The sequence below is a fragment of the Argiope bruennichi genome, chromosome 2 (assembly GCF_947563725.1).
Source record: "Argiope bruennichi chromosome 2, qqArgBrue1.1, whole genome shotgun sequence".
Classification (NCBI taxonomy): Eukaryota; Metazoa; Arthropoda; class Arachnida; order Araneae; family Araneidae; genus Argiope; species Argiope bruennichi.
In genome coordinates, this window is record NC_079152.1 from 13,917,978 (window position 1) to 13,931,583 (window position 13,606).

The 13,606-nt window shown below is 30.7% G+C and overlaps 1 protein-coding gene across 2 annotated transcripts in view; it reads left to right on the forward strand.

Moving 5' to 3' along the window:
• Positions 1-13,606, forward strand: part of LOC129960248 (brain-specific angiogenesis inhibitor 1-associated protein 2-like) — a 263,166-nt gene that overhangs the window by 141,883 nt on the left and 107,677 nt on the right. The window lies entirely within an intron of this gene.

Genomic DNA, 13,606 nt, shown 5'->3' on the forward strand with positions numbered 1-13,606 from the left:
CTCAGAATTTTGATTTTCTTTTTTTCTACTAATAAAAGCAAAATAGAATGCATGCGCGTCTGATGATTCTGGACAGAATATTTGGCCTAGAAAACTACAAGATTTAGCATAAATATATCTTAGAGGAAGAGAATAAACTATTTTTTTTAAATTTTTATTAATTAAAATTTAAGTGAGATTTTGTCGTTTGTCCGCTATAACGACAGAAAATATTATTATAAATTGATTTTTACACGAATTTAAAATTATAAACATAATTTTAAATCTAATTTAATCTGCAATTCACATTTTTAATTAAAGTCCAATTTTTCTACAATTTTTGGCAATTTTTAAAGAATATTTTTTGTCTCATTTTTAACAAAATATTTCATTGATTAACCTCGTATATCTAATTCTATGATTTTCTTCTATTATCGAAGATTAAAGAAGAAATATTTTGTTTACTATCTATGAACTCTAAATAATAGAATCAGTTATCTCATAAGACATTGATTGATTACCAACAAATCAAATGACATTATGAAGACAGTAATTGAAATTATTTAATCTAAAAGTCAGTTTTTTTTTAAATTTTTGTTAAATTAAAAAAAAAATTAAATGGTCTAAAAATCAAATTTATAGTACGAACTTTTTAGAAGTTATGGCGAAAAATATCAAAATAGGAATTTTCAATTAATTTAAATTCTATATACAATCTTAAAAAATGTCACGGAAATTCACATGTATTCTCATTTCCTAAAGTTTTTTTTTATTATTATTATTATTTTATTTTTTTCCCAAAGAAAGTGTTAGCTTCAGGTCTAATAGTATGTTCGGTAGAACGCTGACACATGCCCCCACTTACAATCAAACCTGCACAAACAAGATTTTACTCAGCACAAATCTATACTATTAAAAGTATAGATTCGTACTAAGGAATATAAAAAGAAACCCGAACATATTTTATTGAAAAATATTGAAAGAATCGGTCCTCTTTCTGAATTTTCTTCAGCGCTCTCAAGAAAATCACTTTCTTTTTGAAATTCAAAAGGGAAATGTACTGAAAGGTGCAGTGTCAGGTGAATAATGTCTCAACAGACAACAACATGAACCGCAAAAAAAAAATCAGTTAGTGTAGTTTTTTTAAAACTTTCTCATATATTTATTCCTAATAAATTTGTTTACACCGCTCCCTTTTTCCCTTTCACAGAGAAGTTAGATATCTGGACCTTGAACAAAACGAGTGCCGAGTGGAATCCCGCACATGAACTTGTGCTTCCTGGTATAATGAAGAAACCTATTACATATTTCATTTACCTGCCTTTCGAACATTGAGACCAAAATTTATCATCGAAATACAATTTCGCTACGATGATCAGATATAAGATTTCATTTACTTAAGTTACTGCATTTTTTTTTACCACTTTTACATATATAAAAATAAACGGACAGAAAGACGGTTAGATCCTTGACGGATATATTACATGTCTTGTTAGGGGCCTATATTTTAGGTGTTAAATCTGTGCATCAAAGTTTACAGATCTAGCTCTTTATGTTATTTTTGTTCGGAAGTTATTATATTCATTTTTACTACTTTCTCGTATTGTTATCATCAAAAAATTCGAACTCGAGATTTTGCCGAACCACCAAATTTTTTACATTGTGCCGAACCAACACATTTTTTAAAAAATGTCTGTTTTTCCAGAAAAGCATTTTGTATACATGAATTTTATCTTTAAAGTCTGTAAGTTGTTGAACAGTGTGATATTGTTATTTTTGAGGGTTCAATAAGGTTTGCATACATTGAAAAAAAAACTCTGTCGTCAAACAAACAAACTGGAATGTAAAAAGATGTTTTTACTGTTACCAAGAATAATATGTTTTTTCTCTTTCAGGAAAATTTATTACGTAAACTGCACTGCAATCCGCAGTATTTTCATAGATAAACTTCTATTAATTTATTTTTCAAAAAGATATTTTACGTTTTAAGGTTCTATTAGTTGTTGAACAATTATCTTTTCATTGAATAAAGGTTTCATTAAGGTTTGCATGCACTGTAAAGAAACTCGATCATCAAAATAAATTAAACTTGAATTTTAAAAAATGTTTTTAGTGTTGCCAAATATAACATTTCTCTTCTTTCTGGTATTTTCATTACGCAGTCGACGCTATTTTCATAGAGCAATTTATATAGATTTCATTTTTTTTCCTTTTAAAAAAGCATTTTTTTTTGGGGGGGGGCATGAATTTTTTCTTTAAAATCTGTGCGTTGTTGAATAATTTGCTATCTTTATTTTTAAATGTTAAAGTAAGTTTACATATACTGGAAAGAAACTCGGTCGTCAAAACAAATAATAGAAATGTTAAAAGAAATTTTTATGTTACCACGTATATCATGCTTCTTATCTCTCTGGGAACTTTATTGCATAGACTGCTATCGACAAATCAATTCATATTGATATTATTTAGTCAAAACAAAAAACAGGAATGTTAAAACATCTTACCAAGCATAACATGTTTCTTCTCTCTCTGGGAACTTTATTGCATAAACTGCGATCTACAGTATTTTGAAAGATCAATTTATATTGATTTCATTTTTTTTCCAAAAAAGCATTTTGTGTACATGAATTTTATCTTTAAAGTCTGTAAGTTGTTGAACAGTATGACATTGCTATTTTTGAAGGTTCAAGAAGGTTTGCATATACTGAAAAGAAACTCGGTCGTCAAAACAAAGAAGAGGAATGCTAAAAGATGTTTTTATTGTTACCAAGCATAACATGTTTCTTCTCTCTCTGGGAACTTTATTGCATAAACTGCAATCGACAGTATTTTGAAAGATCAATTTATATTGATTTCATTTTTTTAAAAGGCAATAACAGCAAAGTGGGTTTACAAAGCAATTCTGCCGAATATAAAGGGGAATATTATTTAGATTCGAGGGAACATCTGGGGAAAATCAGAACTCTGTAGCCAACAAATCCACTGTTTTATGCCATTTTTTCCCCTTTCATTTCGGAGAAAACGAAGTTATTATCATCTATTTTCCCGTTCTTCACATCCAGGAATTGCTTCGAATAATTCAGCTTATTGATTCGAAAGTTTTATTTTTATTCCTTCGCGAATTCGCGCGGGAAAAAAATAATAAAAGAACAGAATCCAAGAATAAGTAACACTTACATAAAGAACCAAAGAAACTAAGTTCTAAAGCGAAAGGATGGCGGAGCATTTCTTTTACCTTTAAAAAAATAGAAAGAGTTGAAAATGGTAAAGAGGGTAGGAGTTGGCCCCAGACATTTTTCAGGGATTTTTATTCGATTTGAAAAACCTCTTCGTTTTTATATGCATTCTTGTAAATGGAAGTGGTGGGTGCTACGCCTGCTTTGTTTCGGTCCGCATCGAAGCATTAAGTGCAGCCAAAGTTTTTCTATCGAATTCAATTCTTTTCGGAAGAAAAAGAATAAAATAAAAACTCAACTTTTTCTTTTCATTTTTTTTTATTTGTTTCTTGTGTTCTTTAGTTGTGGCAGGTTTTGAGGTAAGAGTTTTAGAGAAAGACACCCCGCATTCTGTCTTTAGTTGAAACAGAACAGATATTGATATACTGTATGCATGGCCTTAAATATAGGAATGGATAACTTTTTCCCCGTTTTTGTTTCTTATAAACATGCAGATTCGAAAGATTTTCTTAAGTCGTCGTACAAGAGATGCAGTAAACAAAGTGAAGAGCTTTCGATATGGAGAAGTAAAGAATGGCTCTAAACAAATTCGGTTGATACACGAAAGTTTTTAGATAAATATTTTTAAAAGCGAATGACGAAAAAGCTTGAATTACTACGATGTAACAAGAAGCTCTTCCAAAGTTTTATATTCATTTCAAGATAAAGAAGGAAATATTCAGGAAAAGGTCTTTTTGAAAGATGCAATCCTTTTTACACACAATCTTGTTTGTTGTTAGACCAGAAATACTGTCAGTCAACAGTTTTAAAATATTGCTTTTTCTTAAAAGTTTCATTTGCTTTTAACACGTTTAATCTTTCTATTTTCTCATGTATTCCACCACCGTGAGGTGGGGGAGCCCCTCAGACATGGGGAGGAGAAATTTCGGTATGGCAGTTGGTTCTCGCCAGTTGGGTGAATGCATAAATGATGTGGAGTCAACTACCTCATATGGATGATGGAACGTGTCTCCTACCTTAGGGTACCGTGAACATTGATGGCAATTATGACTCATTATAGTTCCTGTAATTGCTATGGCGACGTCCGTTGATGCAGATTTATCCATGTGGCTTCGGGGTGGGTGGGTCGGAGTAATTGCCTATAGTTATTTTCTTACGTATAAAAAGAAAGTATTGTAATTGTCAAAAAATTCTTAACTCAGAAAAATGCATTTTTTAAATGATATCTGTGTATACTGAAACTCGAAGACACTTTGAACTAGCGGATTAAACCCAGTATATGGTCTTTACTTCAAATTTGCACATTTCTTTCATATTTTCAATGAAATCTATTCTGAAGATGTCTGTCTGAATGCTGTTCGAATATAAGTGAATTAAGTTACTACAAAATGAAAATAACAAAGAGGATAAAATTTACTGCTCGGTTTTTTGTACCTAAAATGCAAGTTCTTATGAAATTTTGAAGCAAGTCTGTCAAAGAGTTGATTGTGTGTCAGTCTGTACTTTCGCATACATGCAAACATACTAACTCTAAAATGCAATTATTTAAATAAATGAATATACTACAATTGTTGTCCTTTATCAAATTCTGGTCTCAAGTGGTTTGAAAAATTACGCCCAAACTATATATTCGACTCCCTGGTACTTGAGTATAAATCGCACACTCCCGAATAATCACCAAAAGAAAATCATAAAGAATGGAACACTAGACTCGATAAAACGCCAAAGACACGTCTTTCATAGTTATTCTACGGCAATGGCCATGAAATTGCATACACATTACGGTTTTCTTTTTTATACTATGAAGCGCATGACTTTCCTTTGTGTTGATAAAAATTTGAGCATTGGTAGCGCTGACGGCCTTGCCTCAAGTCCGCAGTTTTTACGCGGACGGCGAAGGGACAAAACATTTATTGAGGGGTATGCGAGAAAATTTCGATAAGACTATTCCCGCTAATTTAATTTTACTACCGATGTTCCAAAAATTAAAATAATTCAACATTAAATCTTGCAATCAATTTTTTCCTCCTCCTTTTATATAATGACTCAGGCGAACAGCTGATTCGACGGGAATATAGTTTGCTTTTGATTTCAATTAACTCTTTTATGAATAACAATGATCATTATTTCTTCAAAAAATATCGGTGCTTCAATAAAACTCTGCAATATCGGTGCAAATACCATATATCGACCATATATGCATATCAAAACGCTTTTGAGCTTTGTCATAGACAGGTATAGGGATTGCAATACCGGACCAAAATTTCAATACCGGTATTCGGTATTTTTTAAATCTTAATACCGGTATTAGAAATTTTGGAAAAAGAAAGAAAACACAGGTGTTTCTTTTTTTTATTTGCCAGTTTTGTTAGAGAGTGTAAATATCACAAAAAATAATTTGTAACTTATAAATTATAACAGTATATAATCACAAAAAAGTAAAGAAACATCTTATTTATTTAAATCACAAAAAAAGTGTAAATATCACTATTCAGTTTGTGGTACTATTACAAATTTTTGAAATGTGATCTAAAAAAACGTAATGCAAACATAATTGTACTGTCATTAAGCCTGAAAAGTAATTTTGTGTAAAAATGACCAGCTGTTGAAAACGCTCTTTCGGCATCTACGCTAGTTGGTGGTACTGTTAGCAATGCGCGATATACTTTTTCCAAGTATTTACCTTTAAATCCCTCATCTTCAAATAAATCGATTTCTCGTCGGATGGTTTTGGATATAGCTAATTTCTGTATTGTATTTTGGTTCGTTGAAATTTTTTTATTTATCGCTAATTCTCATTTTTGTTCAAGAGACAATTCCTTTTCGCTATCGACAGTAGTGACATCATAATCTTCGATAATTGAACCGAATTCTGAATGTGGATAGGTTTGCGGGAAAATTTTTTTTAGAGTCTTTACTCTAACTTAATCAGATTTCAATTGGTTATTTTCTTTTTTTTCTTTTCATTTTCATTTTTAAAATCAATAGAATTATAACCATAAGACATTTTCTCTTTCGGTATGCCTTTCTTCTGTGCGATTTTTCAATGTAATATAGTTGGAATCCGAAGTTTCTATATCCACAGTATTTGGATGCTTCTATTCTTTATATTTTTGGTATAATACATCTATTACTTCTAATTGAATTCCACGTGCATAGCACAACTGCTGATTTGCACCAATCCACTTTCTAACTTTTTTCATAATTGTTGTTCCATCAGTCGTTATGGATACAATATTTTCTTTTAGGGATAATCCATGTTTCGCTCATTTGGATTTAAGCAATTAATTAAGCCATTATTTAGCTAATTAATTTCGCCCGTTAGGGAGCCATAAAAACAAAAACGTATACTATATTGCTATGTTCGCGATACCTGAACATATAGTGGCGACAACTTTAAAAATGTCTAGTAAATACCGAAAAACCGGTATTTAAATTTGTGAATATCGGTATTACAAAATTGTACAAATGGCCCAAAATACCGGTATTCGGTATCCCGGTATACCGGTATTGCAATCCCTAGACAGGTATACATACGAACATTTATTAAAAAGGGACTCCCCTTAGGGAGGTCTAAAACATGGAGATTCTTCTAAATCTGGAGTTCGAATTTTTTGACGATTACTATACTTTTCCTATATTTCGTATACGAGAAATTACAAAGGGCTACTTATATATTTGATTAATTAATATTCAATTGTTATGAACGTGATTATAAAAAAAGGAAAAAAAAACTTTTCGAAATTCTGATCCAAAACTGTATGACAATGAAAAAGTTATCGTTTTCGTTTTCAAGAAACTGAAAACTATTAAAGAAATTAAAACAAACAAATCTAAAACATCATTTCGTCATTTTGAATAAGTAATATTGATAATAATTAATGTGAACTGATTTTGAGATGGGCAATTTTGTGCTGTGGGAATAACAGTCAGATTATCATTTAATAATTTGACTACACATTTTACCAAGTAATTTAGGAAACATTTTGAATGCAGTCGTCAGACATCATTAAAATGCCACGTTTCGAAACTTAAGAGATATTCAAAGACCATTAAAAGTACTTTAGTCGGAAAAAGGGGGGAGGAGCTACGTTTACCCACCCAGCGCAAGTTTTTCTCATATCCTTCAGAAAATCTCAATCGTCTGCATTTTTTCTCACTTTATGCGCACACATATAAATATACGAAACGCGCATAATCTACGGTAACTGCGTTTCGACCGAGAAAAGCTAAGTCGTAAAATTTACTATTATGTCTCGTATTATCCATAAAGCTAGCTTTTTCTGAAAATGATGCCCATTATTGCAGAAAGTAACAATAAAATCAAACACTCCCCACTCAAAACCGGAGCTTTCCAAACACTTTAGGGCGAAATTGAATTCTGGGGAAAAGGGATTATTATACGTCTTTGCGGGAATTTAAGAGGGAAAAATATTTCTCGGTGTTTCTATAATTTCGTCTGTTCGGGAAATGGATTGGAGCCAAGTATTAATCGGTTTAAAAAGTTTCGTTTTTTGCCTGTAAGCAAAATTTGTTTTGGAATTCTTTCGATATTATTTACGATTGCTTCTTAATGACAGATTATATGAAAAGGGAATATATAGGACATAACCGAAGCCAGAAAGATTTCGATGATGAACTTACATGATTGAAAATAACGATTTTCATCAATAATCACTATGTATCTATTTTTAATATATCAGTCACTTTTATACGATTTCTAGATCTTAATAAAATGAATATTGAAAAAAAAAATGAAATATAGATGTTTATAAAATGCGTGATTAGACAACGACGAGAGGGATTCAGAGACACTATTACGTTTAGAGACATAATTTTTCATCCATAGAAAACTTTGTTTTTGGAATATTTTTTTAGATCACTTTATGTCAGAAAATAGATGGGCTGATAATAATAATAATAATGGGAAGGGCTGATAGACTTATAATAATATTCTTATATAATAGACATATATAAGTCTATTATTATAATTATATTTATTATTATTATTATTATTATAGACTAACTTATATAATAGACATATATAAGTCTATTATTATAATTATATTTATTATTATTATTATTATTATAGACTAACTTATATAATAGACTTATAATAATAATAATAATGATATTAATAATAATTATTATTATAGACTTATAATAATAATTATAATAATATACTTATATAATAAACTTATAATAATAATAATGAAGGGCTGATAATAATAATAATAATAATGGGAAGGGCTGATAGACTTATAATAATATACTTATATAATAGACATATATAAGTCTATTATTATAATTATTATTATTATTATTATTATTATAGACTAACTTATATAATAGACTTATAATAATAATAATAATGAAGGGCTGATAATAATAATAATAATAATAATGGAAAGGGCTGATAGACTTACAATGTAACCATCGGGAGGAGTCTCCCGAAACTTTCTCGCATACTCCTTAATAAAGCTGTTACCCTAGAGAACGTCTTGCATAGCAATGGGGTACAGTAGTTACGAAATATTTACCTTTGGGCTTGAATTTCACATTTTTACAGAATTTATTGTGCGATCCTTGGGGAATATTTTTTTAATATTTTTGGTAATTGATCTTTGGCAGGTGGTTAATAGTACCCAAAAATTGAAGTTATATTTTATACAGGTTCTCTTCAACCGATAGAAAAAAATGATACAAAATTGCGCTTGTAGTCACAAAATTACACACCAAATTTGATATATTTAGGTCATTGCATTTTTGAGCTGTTTTTACTTGTTTCTAAAAGCGCATATAGACAGACGGTCAACCTCTTGTTGAATTTGATATAAAATTTGAAAAGTGTTTATAACAGAGATGTTACTTTCATATATCGAATTTTGTCCATCTAGATCTTTTCGTTTTGTAGTTATAGTGTTAACTCATATTCGAATATCCAGATAGACAAATTTCCTTCAAATTAATTTTGCTAAAAATGTGCTAGAAGTCTTCAAATTTGGTGTTGTTGTTGCTGTTGCTTATTCCCCTTGGATTGAACACCAAGTCCAAGAGATCGATTTGCGTGATAAGATTGTAAACTGACTCCCCTTCATTTTCCAGTTAGCCTCACAGAGGCCACAATACAGTCAATGATATGAGGGGGAGAAGCGTCGGGCGAGTAGTGGCAAGGGGCATACATCTTTTGGCCTCTGATGAAGAAAAGACTTTATATGACCAGATCTTAGCCTTAGTCTTAGAACGTTTGAACACTGCTTGGACTGGTGCATGCCAGAGACAAGCCTGGACACCTGCCGGCATACCAGTCATGCTCTGGAGAAATCCTCCATTTCGTCTCAGTTCTTAGCTTAAACAAGGCGTGGGTCATTGCGGCCTGTAGTCTAGAAGATAAGAGGTAGTCTAGAAGATAACAGATTGGGACTTAGGCTTCCTTCCTTGGACAGACCATCTGCAATTTTATCTTCATGGATGCCTAGATAAGAAAATATTTGGTGCAAAAACCGTATACTAAATTTCATCCGTCTTGACCAAAGTGTTTTTAAATTATGTTTATCACAGACAGGAAAGCAAACATAACTCTAAACATGTGTTTTCGGAACTCAGAGAAGTCTAAAATGGGAAGATTTGTGAAAATTTCGAGTTTATTTTTTGATAATAACTATATATTCTCTATATTAAGTATACGAAAAAGTAAAAAAATCAGCATACCATGAAGGAGTATTAATAACTGTTTTTCGTTTGTCCTCCTAGTTTTAGTTAGAGGATACAAGGGCTGTAGTAATTTTTTGAAAAGACGTTTAAAAAAATACTAAACAGTATTGTTCATTTTAGCACCAAAAAATATTTTTCAAAACTTGTTGACATTTTGTAGATAGGGTAAATTGTAAAGGTCTTGAGACAATTAATGACTGTAAAAGCGATATTTTACTCCTTATCATTCTTTCTTTAATTATAATACATTAGACATTTGGTAAGCTCTTGGCCCTTGCCCATCAGATGTTTCAGATACTGATAATATAAAATTGAGACGGATGTTTATTAAAAAAAAAAAAACTATTTCGTTATTTCAAAATTAGTTTCGCTATCGTGAAATGTAAGGAATTACTGACATTTGAAAAGAAATCAAATAGTTAATATATGTAAGCTCTATTGTATTACTGTTTTTTTCCTCCCATTTGACACATTAATATAGAAAATGGAAAGTCAAGACTGTTTTTTTACTTCAATTCCGCGCGTTTCTGTTCTTTTTATATCACGAGAGGAATTTTTCATTCTCAACTTCTCTTAATTCGTGCCAAGACAGCGTGCATGATATATATTTAATAAAACCGGATGTCAAAAATGCGACATCACCACAAATTCTTCTATAATTGTAAAGTTTTGCAAAACGGATTAAATTAATGACAGAATATTGTCTGTTTGCAGGCAAGAATACCGTCTTCGCTTTTACGCATGCGCCATTTATTATAATTTCTGCAAAACAGGGAGAAGTAAAAGGTGGAAGCGGATCTGCTTATTTTTCATGAGGCAATATAAAGAAACTTATGCAAATTTTGAATAGAAAGAAAACAAAAACAAAAAATATATACAACTTAAAAAGAAAATTATAATTGGAAAAGGAAGAAGAAGATAAACGCAAGAATAAATAACTTGGGGAATAATTCTCTTCTAAATAACTGCGGAGTGAGATCGTTAAAAAGATATAATCATGGGTTCTAAATCGAATTGAATTGAAAGCTGAAATAAAGGAAGACACGTTTTAAAAGTAAATCTGCCCAGCGATCTTATCACTGAACGAAAACACATAATTTATACTGTTCATTTATTTTTTATTTTTATTATTATATGTTTGTATATTCTTAGACTTACTGCATAAAGACTTGCTCAGATTATAAAAATGTATTTACCAAAAGCTTTTATATTCAGACATGTGTTCTTTTTTCTTCTAAATTGTAAATTCCTTGAATAGATTTGAAGTCAGATCAAATAGCTCAGCAAACTTTAACATGTGTCTCATGGCATGGTGATATGCTAATTCTTACTATAGATTGCTCAACACTAGCAATGTTAGTAGCAATTACGAGTCTAGTGTTATCCCTTATATAGCACTAGGCACATTATTAGTTGTTGAATGACTGTCTATATTATTGTACTTCATCACGCTTATAAATGTTTTTTATAATTTAATTTTATATAAAAGCAAATTAAGATAATTTAATTTGGAGTTGACAGAGCATGGCTCAAATGATAGTTTTTGTGCCAATAGACTTCAGGATAAACATAAAATTTCATGCGCATAGGCGAGAAGATCGGTACAAATAGATTACTATGCTAAAACAGATCCATTGCTTCATTTATTTTCTCAAGAGGAATTATTACCTTGCGCACCATCAATAAAAATAGGAATTCCCATATTGGCGACACTGGCAGAAAAATGGGGCATGACAGAACTACTTCCTAATCATCGGGGTAAAGAATGTCGCCCAAATGAACGCCAAGGAGTCGCTTTTATTCACGGCCTTCATTTATTTTTTGCTTTCTTCTTGGCATTCTTTGGGGTGGAATACCTTTTGGCGCAGGATTTATTGCTCTGTCCATCTGACAGGCGAAAAGAGGGTGAAAAAGTGTTCGAGGATTTGGCATGAGATGAAAATTCGGTTTGATGGTTGCGTTTTAGGGTGGAAGGCTTCAGATGCTGACAGAACAGGAGAAGAAAAAACTGCTCTTTTTGTAAAATGTTTTGGAAAGATTAGGTTTAAAGAGGAATATTTACTACCTTTTATGCTTAATTTTAAAGATATGATAAATATGACAAAAATATGATGCTATGTTGAAGTGATAGATTATGCAGGGTAAAAACTAAATTTTGTCTCTGATTAAGTCAATTTGAGAGATCTGCATGAAATTTTCTAGCGCACCCCCTATATATTAAGAAAAGAGAGTTTGCAATTTGGATTGGGATTTTGTCAACTGATTAGTTCTAAAATTTAGTACAAAATTGCAATTCTCGTATTAATCTGTTTGCAAAATTATAGACAGTGAGATTATTTTTTTCCTAGACGGATTTGGTTTGTACTCTGATATAGATTTCCAATCAGAAACTCAAACTATATATCAAATTTTATCAGTCCTGCCATTTACAATATACAGTTATCATGTCCTTTTTGCATTTGAATTCACAATCTTTCTATGGACTGATTTCATTCGAAATTCGACAGGAGTTTTCAAATTTAGTATTAAGATTTTTATGTAAACAGATTTAGTATTAAAACCGTATAACAATTTAAAAATGAGTGATTCTGTTAGTAGACAGACACATAATTTCAAAAATTTGAAAGTTTTTTATCTTTTGTGTGTGTGAAATGTAAAGTTTTTTTTTTTAAATCCAGCGTACGAATTTTTTGACATTTGTGTATTCATTTGAATCATTTGCGAAAACCAAGTCTATAAATTGTGTAAAACTGGTGTGTGTTTATGTGTATGTATGTGTGTGTGTGTGTGTGTAAACATAATTTTGCAGATGTGTAGTAGAAATGAAAACACTTTTGAAACTAAATTCAATTTCTTTTACACGGAATCCGTATTTGTGCCGGGGAGAGGTGAATAAGAGCATTGCAATATAAGACCAAAGTGATAGCAGTTTTTCCCTTTAATGATTTTAGAATGAGATTTTGATAGTGATTTCTTTGACACATTAGGAAAGAGAATCTTATGTATCTTTAAAAGATACGCGTGAATGTTAGAAATGTTTATCCCTTCTCTCCCATTTTGGGAACCTCGAAATCAGCAATTTTATTAAGCGCTTGTTAGAAATAAATAAAAAGTGAGATTGGGTCAGGAAATAAGAGAACATTTTGGATTGAAGTTAGCATGAGCTAATTTAAAATACAAAATTAAGAAATTAATTAAGATTTAAAATATTATTTCATATATATATTCTGAGAGGAATTTTCCGATCAGCACGTTGTTTCCGTGGGAAAAATCATATACCACTGAAATTGGAGGCTGAAGTTCAGTAAAGTTTGAATTCGAATGAAAAGAAATTATTACTAGAACGCAGATTAATTAAATATTTTTACACACATGTATATATATATATTTAATTTATCCGCTTTTCGAATTTCAAACTTCACGTGAACTTCTGACTTTCAAGGGTTCTAACTTTCCTACAAGTCAATATGAAGCTACGATATCTAGTGAAAATCTCGCAACTAAAATATTCGTAAAAGTCCTTATGTAACTACATATGTTCTTAATTCTCCTACCCTTCCCCCCCCTCCTTCTTTACCTCTATGTGATGAGCATGTTGGTCCTAGACTGCAATTAAATAAAGTACTTTTAAAAACTGCTTTCTGGATTTCGCTTAGTTATGGATAATAATAATAATAATACTTTAGTTTATCAGAATATATATATATATATATATATATATATATATATATATATAT